Source organism: Manis pentadactyla, chromosome 3, assembly GCF_030020395.1.
Source record: "Manis pentadactyla isolate mManPen7 chromosome 3, mManPen7.hap1, whole genome shotgun sequence".
Classification (NCBI taxonomy): Eukaryota; Metazoa; Chordata; class Mammalia; order Pholidota; family Manidae; genus Manis; species Manis pentadactyla.
In genome coordinates, this window is record NC_080021.1 from 185905272 (window position 1) to 185921417 (window position 16146).

General features: G+C 40.0%; 1 protein-coding gene across 5 annotated transcripts in view; it reads left to right on the plus strand.

Moving 5' to 3' along the window:
* The window catches only part of RUSC2 (RUN and SH3 domain containing 2), an 88256-nt gene that overhangs the window by 52684 nt on the left and 19426 nt on the right, over positions 1 to 16146 (plus strand). Inside the window, exon 1 of one of the 5 annotated variants that reach the window (XM_057498815.1) lies at positions 9572 to 10028. The exons of the other annotated variants lie outside the window; for them this stretch is intronic. The gene's annotated coding sequence lies outside the window, so the exon portion shown is untranslated. Of the gene's footprint in view, positions 1 to 9571; positions 10029 to 16146 lie in introns of those variants that run through there. 5 annotated transcript variants of the gene reach the window in all.

Here is a 16146-nt window from a genome sequence, read left to right on the forward strand (position 1 = left end):
TTCTAACTGGTGTGAGGTGATAACTTATTGTAGTTTTAATTTGCATGTCTCTGATGATTAGTGATGTGGAGCATCTTTTCATGTGCCTGTTGGCCATTTGTATTCTTTGGAGAATTGTCTGTTCATATTCTCTGCCCATTTTTTGATTGGGTTTGTTTTTTCGGTGTTGAGGTGTTTTGGATGTTAACCCCTTATCAGATGAGTCGTTTATGAATATATTCTCCCATAGTGTAGGATTTTTTCTTCGTTCTGCTGATGGTGTCCTTTGCTGTACAGAAGTGTTTTAGTTTGATGTAGTCCCACTTGTTCATTTTTCATTTTGTTTCCCTTGCATGAAGAGATATGTCCAGGAAAAAATTGCTCATGTTTATATTCAGGAGATTTTTGCCTATGTTTTCTTCTAAGAGTTTTATGGATCCATGACTTACATTCAGGTCTTTGATCAATTTCAAGTTTACCTTTGTGTATGGAGTTAAACAATAATCCAGTTTCATTCTCTTACATGTAGCTGTCCAGTTTTTCCAACACCAGTCATTGAAGAGGCTGTCTTTTCTCCATTGTATATTCATGGCTCCTTTATCATATATTAATTGACCATAGAGGTGTGGGTTTATATGTGGGCTCTCTTCTGTTCCATGGATCTGTTCTTGTGCTAGTACCAAATTGTTTTGATTACTGTAGTTTTGTAGTAAAGTTTCAAGTCAGGGAGTGTAATCCCACCAGCTTTGTTCTACTTTCTCAGAGTAATAACAATTCATTATATTTATATAAAACATTTATGAGAGCACTTTTACACACTGTTTTGAGTAGGTTACTTTTCAGAAATATGGCAAAAAGTATATGTGTCTCCCCTTAGCCTCCACATCCTTTTCTTCACCTGATTACTCCCCATAAAACAGGCGGACCCTGTTGACTTAAATTGGGGATATTTTCCTCCAGAGAAGATTTATATCTGCTTCTGCCAAAAGTTGTGGGGAACCACCAACCCTGGACCACTTGAGCTTACCTTGGGTTTCAGCTTAATGTGGGAGTCTCAGGTTTAACTTCCTTACCTTTCTGGTGGTCCAAGGCTTGCTTGTCATTCAAACCACAATTAGGATGCTCTGGCAATCAACCTCAAGGAACCCTGGTCCTCGCCCTTACTTGCTCCACAGTGAGTGATTTTTTTCCCCCTTCTTGGGTGTCCGGGGAAGTAGCCTTGGAGATTTCTCCTATTGTGAATCCTGAAATGCTTTCAAAATGTATGTTATACAGAATCTAATTTTGAGAATACAATGAACTCCCTTAATATCTTATTTCCTATAACATAGGAAGAAGTCTGTGTACAAGCTGATATCCTACTTTTTTATTAGCTTTTAAGCCTTTTTCTATACTTCTAAACATTCATTATAAAAATAATTCCTGTGGTTCCATCATAATCCATTGTGTGGCTAGACCACCATTTAATTAGCCATTTTTCTATTGGATATTTAGAATATTTTCAGTTTTTTGCTGTTGCAAGTAATACTGCAGTGAACATCATTGTGAAAATACAAGGTATGAGGTAAATCAGGGAGATTGGGGATATGATGAAAAAGAAAAGCATAGCTGTTACTCTGGCCAAGGGTTTACTGAATCTCATGCTTTATCAGATCCAGGCAAATAATGCAAATGAGTAAAGTAAACCAGTGAAGCTGGCTTATGGTACAAAAGACCATGAGGGGTTGTGGGAACATGTCACACTGAAAGGCACATGCCCATCTTATGAGGGCACCCACTTTTCAACTCCAGTGGTTGTTACCATCTAGAAATAAGGGCCTGGTATGGTCCATTCTACTTATATTTTCAAGCAAGACAAACTGAAAACCCAGATTTCTAGGGTTTTTTAGAGATCTCAAATTTTTGTGGTGACGTTTTTTACTATGTAAATCACGTAAAACCTGTTGACACACAAGATGTGACCGTCAGCCTGTCATTTTGTAACCTTTGTTCTAGGATCATCACTGTGGAAGTAAAGGTAAGAAAGTACTGATTGAAGACATGGGTGCTCAGTCATCTTTCCATCCACAGTATAAAAATGGAGAAACCAGAGGTTAAGAGTTTAAGATCTTGGCATTGAAGATTTATTTACTAAGCACTTTCCTGAGGCTCAGCTTTTGGTTTTCAGGTCCTTCCTCTCCTCCTTCTCATTAAGTATGCTATTCTCAAGCTAAGCTAACCTTCCAAAAGCTGACTTGGGTCCAGCTAGCCTGCTGGGCTTGCCATCCAATAGTTGTATTAAACACACATCACTGGGCTCTGTACTCAGAATTACTTATAAGAAATAAGACAGCCCACACTCCAAAACTGTGCTGTCATCCAAAGATAAATAACAAAATAACATGGCCAAGGCTTGATAACAAATGAGTTATACAGACAGTTGGTATTGAAGAAGTTCAGAAGAAAGTCTTCCGTGATAAAGAAAGGCTTCCAGACCTGGTGGAATTTAAGCTAGATCCTTTAAAAAAAAAAAAAAAAGGCAAGGGAAATAGGGAGAGCATTCCAGATATCTCCCAGTGGAATAAGCCAAAACTCAGTATTTGGGATAAAATTGGCATGCAGTGGAACATGGTTGAATAAATTTGAATACATTATAAATTTCAGTATTTCTGTAGGTCCTAGGGAGCCACTGAAGACTTTTGAGTAATAAGGTGATGTATTGAAGGCATTGCTTTGGGGAGATTAGTCTTGTGTCAGTAAATAGGGTAGCTGGAGGAAAGAGCCAGAATGAAAGCAAGAAAACTAGTTAGAAGACCATGTGATAATTCAGAGGAGAGGTAATGCAGATCTGAGTTAGGGTGAGCGGAGCGGAGATGGACCTTGAGAGGCAATACAGCAAGCGGTTAAGAACACTGACTTTGGAATCAGACACATCTGTATCTGAATTCCAGATCATACATTTACTAACTGAGTTACCTTAGGAAGATTATTTAATATCCCTGAGTCTCAAGATTTCTCATCTATAAATAGAGATAATAATACTTAGCTTAGAGAATGGTTCTATGAACTAAATGAGGTAATGTAAGTAAAAGCCTAGCATAATAGTTGGCATATAGTAAAAACACAATAAATGATTAGATAATTGCCTAAAAAATTGTATGGAAGACTTAGCATGACTTGGTGATTGTTGGAATGTAAAGAAAGAGTCCAGATAACACTTACATTTTCAAGCTTGACTTACTGGTAGTCCAAAGAAAGCTGATGTGAAGTAGAAAAATCAGTTTGGCTTTAGATATGTTGAATTTGAGGTGATAGTAAGTGTTTAATAGGCTATTAGAGATTTGATTCTCGAAGTTCAGGAAGAATGTAAGATTTAGAAATCAACAGCATAATAGGAAGGGCTAAACACTTCTTAGGTTGAAAAGACTTCAGATCTGAGCCTTGCTTGTAAACCTATATTTAAATATGGTCCAAGTATTATTTTATTAAATAACGAAGAAAGAATTATCTAAGTAGAACTAGGAGGTTGGTGCTGTAGAAGTTAAAGGGTAAAGAGTGGTTTCAATAGTAGAGGATGGCTAAGTGTCAGACAATTTAAATATTATAAGTTCAAAATTACAACTGCTTCAGACAGTTCAAGTATTACAAGAAGACAGACTTTTAGTGATTAAGAAATTGTTAAGGAGAAAGTAGAGTAAACATAGTCCATTCTTTTAAGAATTTTGGTGTTGGTGAAATAAGTTTATCACAGCAATATTTACATTAGCCAAGATCTGGAAGCAGCCTAAGTGTCCATCAGTAGATGAATGGATAAGGAAGATGTACATATTCACAATGAAATGCTACTCAGCCATAAAAAAGAATGAAATTCTCCCATTTACAACACCATGGATGAACCCAGAGAGTATTATATTAAATGAACTAAGTCAGACAGAGAGAGACAAATATGATAAGATTTCACTTATATGTGGAATGTAGAAAATCAAACAGAACAGAAATAGACTCACAAATACAGAAAACAAATTTTAGTGGTTGCCATAGAAAAGAAAGGTTAGGGGATGGACAAAATAGGTGAAAGGGAATTCTAAAATAAGTCATGGGAATGAACAGCATAGCAAACATAGTCAATAATATTGAAATAATTTTGTATGGTGACAGATGATAAGTAACTACACCTATCATGGTAAGCATTTCATAATGTATATAATTGTCCAGTCACTATGTTGTACACCTGAAACTAATAATGTATATCAAATATACCTCAATTAAAAAAATTTTTTTTGTTGAAGAAAAATGGAAGAAGGAATTGTCTAGGTCCCTGGGTTGACATGGCAGTGATACCCTCTGCTTTCTGGTACACATAATATGCTACCACTCCGCCCACAGGCCCATCTAGTCACAGATCTAGTTCAGTAATCCCTGCCTCCTGGAACTGAGCAATACTATTCACTGCTGCTGATGCCTTCCAAACAGTTTTATTAAGATATAAATAAATGTATTTTTATATTTTTATTGACATACCGTGTTTCACCATGTAAAGTATAAAATCTAGTTGTTTTTACCATGGACATACAATGGGGAAATAAAAGCCTCTTCAATGACTGGTGTTGGAAAAACTAGACAGCTACATGCAAGAGAATGAAACTGGAGTACTGTCTAACCCCATACACAAAAGTAAACTCAAAATTGATCAAAGACCTGAATGTAAGTCATGAAACCATAAAACTCTTAGAAGAAAACACAGGCAAAAATCTCTTAAATATAAACATAAGCAACTTTTTCCTGAACATATCTCCTTGGGCAAGGGAAACAAAAGCAAAAATGAACAAATGGGACTACATCAAGCTAAAAAAAAGCTTCTGTACAGCAAAGGACACCATCAACAGAACAAAAAGGCGTCCTACAGTATGGGAGAATATATTTGTAAACAACATATCCGACCAGAGGTTAACATCCAAAATATATAAAGAACTCATATGCCTCAATACCCAAAAAGCAAATAACCCAAGTAATGGAGGATATGAACAGACATGTCTCTAAAGAAGAAATTCAGATGGCCAACAGGCACATGAAAAGATCCTCCACATCGCTAATTATCAGGGAAATGCAAATTAAAACCACAATGAGATATCACCTCACAGCAGTTAGGATGGCCAACATTGAAAAGACTAGGAACAACAATGCTGGCAAGGATGTGGAGAAAGGGGAACCCTCCTACACTGCTGGTGGGAATGTAAGCTAGTTCATCCATTGTGGAAAGCAATATGGAGGTTCCTCAAAAAACTTAAAATAGAAATACCATTTGACCTGGGAATTCCACTCCTAGGAATTTACCCAAAGAAAACAAGTTCTCAGATCCAAAAAGACATATGCATCCCTATGTTTATTGCAGCACTATTTACAATAGCCAAGATATTGAAGTGTCCATCAACAGATGAATGGATAAAGAAGAGGTGGTACATATACACAATGGAATATTATTCAGTCATAAGAAAGAAACAAATCCTACCATTTGCAACCACATGGATGGAGCTAGAGGGTATTATGCTCAGTGAAATAAGCCAGGTGTAGAAAGACAAATACCAAATGATTTCACTCATTTGTGGAGTATAGCAACGATGCAAAACTGAAGGAACAAAACTACAGCAGACTCACAGACTCCAAGAGGGGACTAGTGGTTACCAAAGGGGAGGGGTGTGGGAGGGCGGGTGGGGAGGGAGGGAGAAGGCGATTGAGGGGTATCATGATTAGTACACGTGGTGTGGGGGGGATCATGGGGAAGACAGTGTAGCTCAGAGAAGACAAGTATTGACTCTGTGGCATCTTACTACACTGTTGGACAGTGACTGCAATGGGGCATGGGGGGGACTTGATAATATGGGTGAATATAGTAACCACAATGTTTTTTATGTGAAACCTTAATAAGAGTGTATATCAATGATACTGTAATAAAAAAAAATACTTTGCGGAAAGAAAAACTTAGTTGTTTTTAGTATATTCACAGAGTTGTGCTGCCATCACCATAATTTAATTTTAGAATATTTGCATTACTCTAAAAAGAAATCTCATGCCCATTAACAATCACTTCCCATTTTCCCTTTCTTCCAAGTCCTTGGCAGCCACTAATCTACTTTTTGTCTCTAGATTTCCCTTGTCTGAACATTGCATATAAATGCAGTCAAACAATATGACCTTTTATGTTTGGCTTCTTTCACTTAACGTAGTGTTTTCAAGGTACATCCATGTTATAGCATGTATCAGTATTTTGTTCCTTTTTACTACTGAGTAATATTCCATTTTATGAATATACCACATTTTATTTATACATCTTTGATAGACATTTGGGTTCCTATTTTTTGACTATTCAGATTAGTACTAATAATAACATTCATATATAAGCTTTTGTGTGAACATGTTTTCATTTCATTTGTATACTCATGTAGGAGTAGAATTTCTGGGTCATATGATAACTCTAACATTTTGGAGAACTGCCAGACTATTTTCAAAAGTGTATAACTTTATAATCCTCCCAGCAATGTTTGAGATTCTGATTTCTCCACATCATCATCAACACTTTTTATCATCTTTCTTTTAAATATTCACCATTCTAGTAGGGTGAAGTGGTATCTTGTTTCAGTTTTGATTTGCACTTCTCTAATAGCTAATGATGTTAAGATTCTTTTAATATGCTTATTGATCATTTGTATGTCTTTGAAGAAATGTCTTTCATATCCTTTGTCCAGTTTTTAGTTGGGTTATACATCTTGTTATTGTTGAGTTGTAAGAGTTCTTCATATATTCTGAATAAAAGTCCCTTGACAAATTACATGGTTTGCGAATATTTTCTGCCATTGTATGGTTTGTCTTTTCACTATCTTCATTGTGTCCTTTAAAGCACAAAAGCTTTAAGTTTTTATGAAGTCTACCTTATCTATTTTTCTTTTATCAGTGGTCTTTGGGTATCATATCTAAGAATGTGTTGTCTAACTCAAGACCTTGAGAGTTATTCCTTTTTTTGGTAAGCTTTCTTTTAATAGACCTCTCCCCACCTCCCACCCCTACATGAATAGCAGTCTGCCCACCATTCACTCTTCTACACTCAAAGCACAATTTTTTTATATTACTCTTATTCAACAAGACTTTGACTAGCCACCTTCTATATGCCAAGTACTGTGCTAGGTTTTATGGAAACACAAAATAAAAGTTATTCTGTCTTATGTGCTGGATAGCTGGGGATACGAAGATGAATATAACTTGGACTTTGCCGTCTAGAAGAGACATTAAGGTGGATATGAAAAAAAAACCAATAACTGTCAAATGACAAATGATTTACTTGATCAAAACTTCTCAAGGACTTGTGCTAGTTTCTGATGAAGTTTGTATCAGTATGCAGTGAAATGAGAAAAATAATGTCAGTAAGCTTTCTTTTATGAAATGAGGATGTTAGTAGATGTAAGGTTTTTGTTTTGCTTTTTTAATAATGTTACTTGGCAGTATAAGAAATTGGCAGTCCTATGATCCCCTGGGTTTATGGGATTTTTTTTCTTGTCTGTAAAAATCAACAACCTGCAGCCACAGATTCAGAAGATAGATCATTTCTGGCTCTAGGGTGATCAGTGGAGACTTGATGAAGGAGTTGATCTGGGCCCTGTAGGTTTTGGATAATTCTGAGTATAGCCAAGTCTAACAGGCAGGGGAATCTGAACAAAGAAGAGTGGAAGTGAGCTTACAAAACAGGTTTGGAGGACTACAGGATGGGGTGTGGGAAGTAAGTTTGGGTAGAGAGGGGTTAGAAAGCCAAGACGGAGGACTTTGAAAGCCAAAGTGAGAAGTTTGAACTTGATTCTCTGGGTGAAGGGGCAGGAGGGGTGGTATATTGAAGAAAGGTGGAGCTTTAGGGAGATAAATCTGGCAGTACTGGAAGGTAAATTGCAGGTGAGAAGACTAGTTAGGAGGCAGGTTTATAATGTGACAGTATTTGTATTTTGTTTCTAGCCAGAAAATAATCTGATCTTTTATCAAAAGCCCTAGAGATCTTTGGCAGTAGTGGGTGGAAAGTAGATGTCAGTGTGCCCTGTGATGTGGTGAAGTAAACCAAGCACTGAAAATACAAGAGCTGCCACTTGCTGTAGGAAGCATTTCCTAAGTAGTGACTCTAGTGCAGGGCATCCTGGACTCACAGAAATGTTGAGGACAAAGACCCTGTCCCCAGAGCTCTTACAGTAAAAAGCTAGAACTCCAAGCGTTTGGCTGGTAATGGAGATTGACTTTGCCCTAACTTAACAGCTGTTAATCCAGCCCTCAAGGTCTGTATCAGCTAGGAGAGAAAGGAAGTACAGTGACACCATTTCTGCTTTTTCCAGCTTCCTTTCAAGGATCACTAATGGTTAGTTTTATGAAGAGCAGCCTCTCTGTCCTTCCTGGCCTCACTGTTTCCTGCTTTGTAGGATCCAGGGACCATAGGCCCTCAAACAAATCAAGGCTGGAGATAGGTTTCTGGGTCTTCAGCCACTTCTATTCTTCTCTACAACTCAGCTCATCTCAGCATACTGTCCATGCTGATGGGTCTCGTAGGGAATAAGACGAAGCAATAAAAATAAAGGGAGAGAAACTACGTTTCCTCTGGATCCTGAGTGGTGGCTGCTGTGGTCCTTTCTAATGAACCCAAGACTTCTTTATAGGGACCTAAAGCCCAAGGTCTTGGCTGTGGAGTCCAGATAGTAGACAACACTAAGGGGAACCTTAGGCAGGGCTAGGTTTTGGGGCCCAGCCCAGCTTGAGACCATCTCTATATTCAAGGGTGACTGCAGGGGGCAGTGGCAGGAAGTGGACAGAGATAGTGCTGCTCCTATCAGCTGGCTCCAGCTGTGGCCTCTCCTGGGTTTACTTATTCCCACAGAATTGGCCCAGAACCTAAGGTGGGTGGAGCCAGGAAAGTGCATCTGCTCTTTAGATCAACAAGCAGAACTGAAATTTTTCTCTGGCCTAGGGAAGACCACACCCTTTCCTAAGCCTTCCTTCCCTAGGAAATAAGTTTCCTGGCCCCTGGCCCTTGCCAACTGGATTCTGCCTCCCCCCAGGCCCAGCTGGACCCCACTCAGGACTGACCAAAAACCAATGTAGGTGAGAAGGGAAGGTTCTGCTCCCAACCATACTAAGCAGACCCTCTGCAGACCAGGAAACTGAATTGAACCCTGTGGTAGCAAGAGGCTCTGCAGCCAACTTGGTCCTAAGGCTCACTGCCACCCTGTATGTAGAAGTCTGCCTATGGCCAGTCTTTTTTCTGAAACAGACCCCATTTCTCTGAAGAGGCACAACCTAAAAAGCTGAGTGCTAAGTCTAGCTGGAATCCACAAGCCTGAACTTGGTGTTACCACTGGTGGAATTAATGACTGGTCCCTGCAACCTCCCTTCAGGGCTTCAGGAACCCCCTCCCAGGCAGGCTGCTCCACCCCAGGCTAGTCTGGAATCCTAGTGAAAGGAAAAAAACTGGAAAACAAGGAGTCATTCAGATTGAGCAAAGAGAGGAGGGAGAGGTTTCTGGCTAAGATCTAAAAGGAGGGGCCTAAGGAAGGAAGGAAGCTCTAAGTCTCTGCCCAGACTTTTTCCCTGAGACTCCTAAGGATGAGAGAAGAGTTGGGCCCAGCTCTCACCCTAATTTTCTTTGCCGCCTTGAGCGTTCTCATCTTCCAGCACTGACTGCCCTCCATGGCTGATTCCTTTCTCTCCCTTCCCCCTTCCCTGGGCTAAAGGGCCCACAGGGACTGACTGGGAGGGAGGCTGAGCGGCTGCACTGTGAGCCCGCCTGCTCCGTTCCCTCCCCCTTCCCTTAGCAGCAACGTCACCGCAGCACCAGCGGCAGCAGCAAGGATACTGGGGCTGAGATTGCGCAGCCTCCCTGCATTAGCTACGATGCCATTGTATTAACAGAAATCAGAGCTTAGGAAATCGGCCCAATCCCCGTTTGGTCCCGTGGAACACTGCCTCAGCTGGAACTGTCAAGGTAGAGCTTGGTCAGAGTGCAAAAGGAACAGAAGCCTCCGGGTTCCAGCTCAAGGCTCCTTACAGAGGTATGGCTCAGTGGAGCTGGGGGAGGGGCAGGGCAGAGCCGCTAGCTAGGATAACTGATCAGCACATTTGGGCCCTGGCTTCTGAGGGTTGCCTTTGTCTTTCCCAAAGAGAGAGAGTGAGGGCGAGCATGCAAGCAGACATTAGACCAGCTCATCCATGCATGTATTTGGGCTCTGGTGCAGAGATGGGAAAAAGCGAGGCTTGGGCTTATGCTTACGCTATTCTGTCAAGAAGCTGAAGATCCCCTCCTTCCTTTCTGGGCATTTATAATGAAGCTGCTGTAGTCTAGATCTAGAAACAAAGGCTTAATGAGAGGAGACATCCCTAAGCTACTGTAAGTTTATGATGGAGAACATGCAGGAATCCATGCAGCTTCCAAGAGGAGGATTCTCTTAATGCTGCTGGGAAGCATTAAGCCCATCCTTTCCCTCCACACACATACATACATGCACGTAGACACACATACCGTACTTTCTGGTGCTATGGGACCCACCAGGCTGTAGGTCAGGATAGAGTAAGAAAGACTGTTGACCAAGAGGCTCCACTCACTGTCGACCTCCAGCATGTGGGGGTTGAAGGGAGGCAGTCGCTGTAATGCCTAGGCCAGCTGACCTGTTATAAATCAGGCTCTTACAGACTTAGATTCCTAACAGTAAGAGACCTAAGCACAAGCTGCTGGTGGAATTAATGACTGGTCCCTGCAACCTCCCTTGCAGGTCTCTACAACCTCCCAAATCCACCCTCCTGCTCTCTTCCCTTCAATCCATCCTGCCAAGAGAGGATCCAGATAAGAAAAGGCTGTCAGTTCTACTGAGGCTTCTCTTCGTACCTCAGGTGAAGGTCAGATTTCTAGAGAACAGCAACTGAGTACCAGTTTTTCCCATCCTCCTCCAGGAGGCCAGAAGAAGAGGGAAGGGGTTCTGTGACTGGTAGAAAGGTGCTGATGGCCAAAGACAGGGGATGCCTTTCTTCTGGAGTCTGAAACATTTTCCTACCCAGAGTTGTTACCCTATTGCTGAGCAGAGAAACTTCCTTAAATTCCCATTTCTGTGACCACCTTGGTGGATTCAAAAACATATGTTAATAAGACTCAGTAGTTCCACACTGTCTAAATACGTGGTTGGGAAATACATTGGGAAGTTGTGGGAGGGTGTTTGTTCCCAGGAAGCATCTGGGACTGTGAACTGAAGAGCAAGGGAGAGGGGAGTTGGGGACTGTGAGTGGCAGGGAGCTGAGGGCTGGGAACAGGGGTGGGAGGTAGGATCAAAGAGTGTTACTAGAGCTTGGGGTAGGAATATGAAACGGACTGTAGGTTCAGAGCACAGAGGCAGGTAAATACAGATCTAAGTGGAAGCTAGAGTGTGGGCCTCTGCAGGAAAGGTGGCAGTGGTAGCAGGGACTTTTAGGAAGAGGGTGTGGCCCTGATCATTTTTTTTAGGAGGCAGATGTAGTGGAAATAATTAAGAATTGGGCAGACCTGGGTTGCAGCCAATCTCAGCTGTTTAATTTAAGGCAAACTACTTAGACTTTCTAAACTTCAGTTTTCTCATCTGTAAAATGAGAATGTATATGCCTAATGGGGTTATAGTGGAATTAGAAATGATATATGTAAATCACCTGGCATGTAAATGCTCAATGATCACTAATAAATAGTATTATGATAGGCCAAGAGACACCCATTTGGAATGGGGACCTAGAAAAGGGCTCTTATGGAAAGCTTTCCGTGATGCTGGAGAGCTAACTTTATAACTTCATGCTGGCTGAGCCCACCATTCCACTGTCTACCCAGCAGCATTGCTAGAGGGCCCACCTTGTCAGAGAGCTTTCTTCTACTTTCTTCCTATTCTGGATTCTTTGTTCCTCCTTCATCTTCATTTCCCATGTCTCTCCATTTAATCAGGGTACAAAAAGAGTCTGGAATGAGTTCTTCCACCTCACTGTTTTCTCTTCTCCTCTGTGGGAGTTCATGGGCCATAGTATTAAAGTTGGATTGTTACAGAATAAGTAACACCCAGGAAAAAAGTCTGAGAGATATGCTCTCAGTAAACGTGCTCTGTGGTGAAATCAAGTCTCATTATATTCTTTTTTTTATTCTTAACTGATCAAGAAAAAAGGTCAAAAGTTAGGATTCCTGAGCTCACCCATCCTACCTCTGTCATTTTTTCAGTATGTAATCTTGGGCAAGACATTTCCTTTTCTGGATGTTGATTTCCTTAATTTATTTTTTATTTTATTTTGGTATCCTTGATCTACAGTTACATGAGGAACATTATGTTTACTAGACTCCCCCCTTCACCAAGTCCCCCCAACAAATCCCCCTATAGTCACTGTCCATCAGTGTAGTAAGACGCTGTAGAATCACTACTTGTCTTCTCTGTGTTGTACAGCCCTCGCCATGCCTCCCCCCACACTATACATGCTAATTGTAGTGCCCCCTTTCTCTTTCCCCACCCTTATCCCTCCCTTCCCACCCATCCTCCCCAATCCCTTTCCCTTTGGTAACTGTTAGTGCATTCTTGGGTTCTGTGATTTTGCTGCTGTTTTGTTCCTTCAGGTTTTTCTTTGTTCTTATACTCCACATATGAGTGAAATCATTTGGTACTTGTCTTTTTCTGCCTGGCTTATTTCACTGAGCATAATACCCTCTAGCTCCATCCATGTTGTTGCAAATGGTAGGATTTGTTTTCTTCTTATGGCTGAATAATATTCCATTGTGTATATGTACATTCATCTACTGTTGGACACTTAGGTTGCTTCCATTTCTTGGCTGTTGTAAATAGTGCTGCAATAAACATAAGGGTGCATCTGTCTTTTTCAAACTGGGCTGCTGCATTCTTAGGGTAAATTCCTAGAAGTGGAATTCCTGGGTCAAATGGTATTTCTATTTTGAGCTTTTTGAGGGACTTCCACACTGCTTTCCACAATGGTTGAACTAGTTTACATTCCCACCAGCAGTGTAGGAGGGTTCCCCTTTCTCCACAACCTCGTCAACATTTGTTGTTGTTTGTCTTTTGTATGGTGGCAATCCTTACTTGTGTGAGGTGATATCTCATTGTGGTTTTAATTTGCATTTCTCTGATGACTAGCAATGTGGAGCATCTTTTCATGTGTCTGTTGGCCATCTGAATTTCTTCTTTGGAGAACTGTCTGTTCAGCTCCTCTGCCCATTTTTTAATTGGATTATTTGCTCTTTGTTGAGGTGCGTGAGCTCTTAATATATTTTGGGTGTCAACCCTTTATCGGATCTGTCATTTATGAATATATTTTCTGATTCTGTAGGATGCCTTTTTGTTCTGTTGATGGTGTCCTTTGCTGTACAGAATCTTTCAGCTTGATATAGTCCCACTTGTTCATTTTTGCTTTTGTTTCCCTTGCCCGGGGAGATATGTTCATGAAGAAGTCGCTCATGTTTATGTCCAAGAGATTTTTGCCTATGTTTTTTCTAAGAGTTTTATGTTTTCATGACTTACATGCAGGTGTTAGATCCAGTTCGAATTTACTTTTGTATATGGGGTTAGACAACGATCCAGTTTCATTCTCTTACATGTTGCTGTCCAGTTTTGCCAATACCAGGTGTTGAAGAGGCTGTCATTTCCCCATTGTATGTCCATGGCCCCTTTATCAAATATTAGTTGACCATATATGTTTGGGTTGATGTCTGGAGATTCTATTCTGTTCCACTAGTCTGTGGCTCTGTTCTTGTGCCAGTACCAAATTGTCTTGATTACTGTGGCTTTGTAGTAGAGCTTGAAGATGGGGAGTGAGATCCCCACCCACTTTATTCTTCCTTCTTAGGATTGCTTTGGCTATTCCGGGTCTTTGGTGGTTCCCTATGAATTTTAGAACTAATTGTTCCAGTTCGTTGAAGAATGCTGTTGGTAATTTGATAGGGATTGCATTGAATCTGTAGATTGCTTTGGGCAGGATGGCCATTTTGACGATATTAATTCTTCCTAGCCAGGAGCATGGGATGAGTTTTCATTTGTTAGTGACCTCTTTAATTTCTCTTAAGAGTGTCTTGTAGTTTTCAGGGTATAGGTCTTTCACTTCCTTGGTTAGGTTTATTCCTAGGTATTTTATTCTTTTTGATGCTATTGTGAATGGAATTGTTTTCCTGATTTCTCTTTCTATTAGTTCATTGTTAGTGTATAGGAAAGCCACAGATTTCTGTGTGTTAATTTTGTATTCTGCAACTTTGCTGAATTCTGATATTAGTTCTAGTAGTTTTGGAGTGGAGTTTTTAAGGTTTTTTATGTACAATATCATGTCATCTTCAAATAGTGACAGTTTAACTTCTTCTTTACCAATCTGGATTCCTTGTATTTCTTTGTTTTGTCTAATTGCCGTGGCTAGGACCTCCAGTACTATGTTGAATAACAGTGGGGAGAGTAGGCATCCCTGTCTTGTTCCCGATTGCAGAGGAAAAGCTTTCAGCTTCTCGCTGTTCAGTACGATGTTGGCTGTGGGTTTATCATATGTGGCCTTTATTATGTTGAGGTACTTGCTCTCTATACCCATTTTGTTGAGAGTTTTTATCATGAATGGATGTTGAATTTTGTCAAATGCTTTTTCAGCATCTGTGGAGATGATCATGTGGTTTTTGTCCTTCTTTTTATTTATGTGGTGGATGATGTTGATGGATTTTCGAATGTTGTACCATCCTTGCATCCCTGGGATGAATTCCACTTGGTCGTGGTGTATGATCCTTTTGATATATTTTTGAATTCGGTTTGCTAATATTTTGTTGAGTATTTTTGCATCTACGTTCATCAGGGATATTGGTCTATAGTTTTCTTTTTTGGTAGGGTCTTTGCTTGGTTTTGGTATTAGGGTGATGTTGGCTTCATAGAATGAGTTTGGGAGTATTCCCTCCTCTTCTATTTTTTGGAAAACTTTGAGGAGAATGGGTATTATGTCTTCTTTGTATGTCTGATAAAATTCCAAGGTAAATCCATCTGGCCTGGGGGTTTTGTTCTTTGGTAGTTTTTTGATTACCGATTCAATTTCGTTGCTGGTAATTGGTCTGTTTAAATTTTCTGTTTCTTTCTGGGTCAGTCTTGGAAGGTTGTATTTTTCTAGGATGTTGTCCATTTCTCCTAGGTTTCCCAGCTTGTTAGCATATAGGTTTTCATAGTACTCTCTAATAATTCTTTGTATTTCTGTGGGGTCCATCGTGATTTTTCCTTTCTCGTTTCTGATTCTGTTGCTGTGTGTTGATTCTCTTTTTCTCTTAATAAGTCTGGCTAGAGGCTTATCTATTCTGTTTATTTTCTCAAAGAACCAGCTCTTGGTTTCATTGATTTTTGCTATTGTTTTATTCTTCTCAATTTTATTTATTTCTGCTCTAATCTTTATTATGTTCCTCCTTCTGCTGACTTTAGGCCTCATTTGTTCTTCTTTTTCCAATTTCAATAATTGTGACTTTAGACTATTCATTTGGGATTGTTCTTCCTTCTTTAGATATGCCTGGATTGCTATATACTTTCCCCTTAGAACTGCTTTCGCTGTGTCCCATAGAAGTTGGGGTTTTGTGTTGTTGTTGTCATTTGTTTCCATATATTGCTTGATCTCTATTTTAATTTGGTCATTGATCCATTGATTATTTAGGAGCATGTTGTTAAGCCTCCATGTGTTTGTGAGCCTTTTTGCTTTCTTTGTACAATTTATTTCTAGTTTTATACCTTTGTGGTCCAAGAAGTTGGTTGGAGAATTTCAATCTTTTTGAATTTACTGAGGCTGTTTTTGTGGCCTAGTATGTGGTCTATTCTGGAGAATGTTCCATGGGCACTTGAGAAGAATGTGTATCCTGCTGCTTTTGGGTATAGAGTTCTGTAGATGTCTATTAGGTCCGTCTGTTCTAGTGTGTTGTTCAGTGCCTCTGTGTCCTTACTTATTTTCTGTCTGGTGGATCTGTCCTTTGGAGTGAGTGATTTGTTGAAGTCTCCTAAAATGAATGCATTGCATTCTATTTCCTCCTTTAATTCTGTTAGTATTTGTTTCACATATGTTGGTGCTCCTGTATTTGGTGCATATATATTTATAATGGTTATATCCTCTTGTTGGACTGACCCCTTTATCATTATGTAATGTCCTTCTTTATCTCTTGTTACTTTCTTT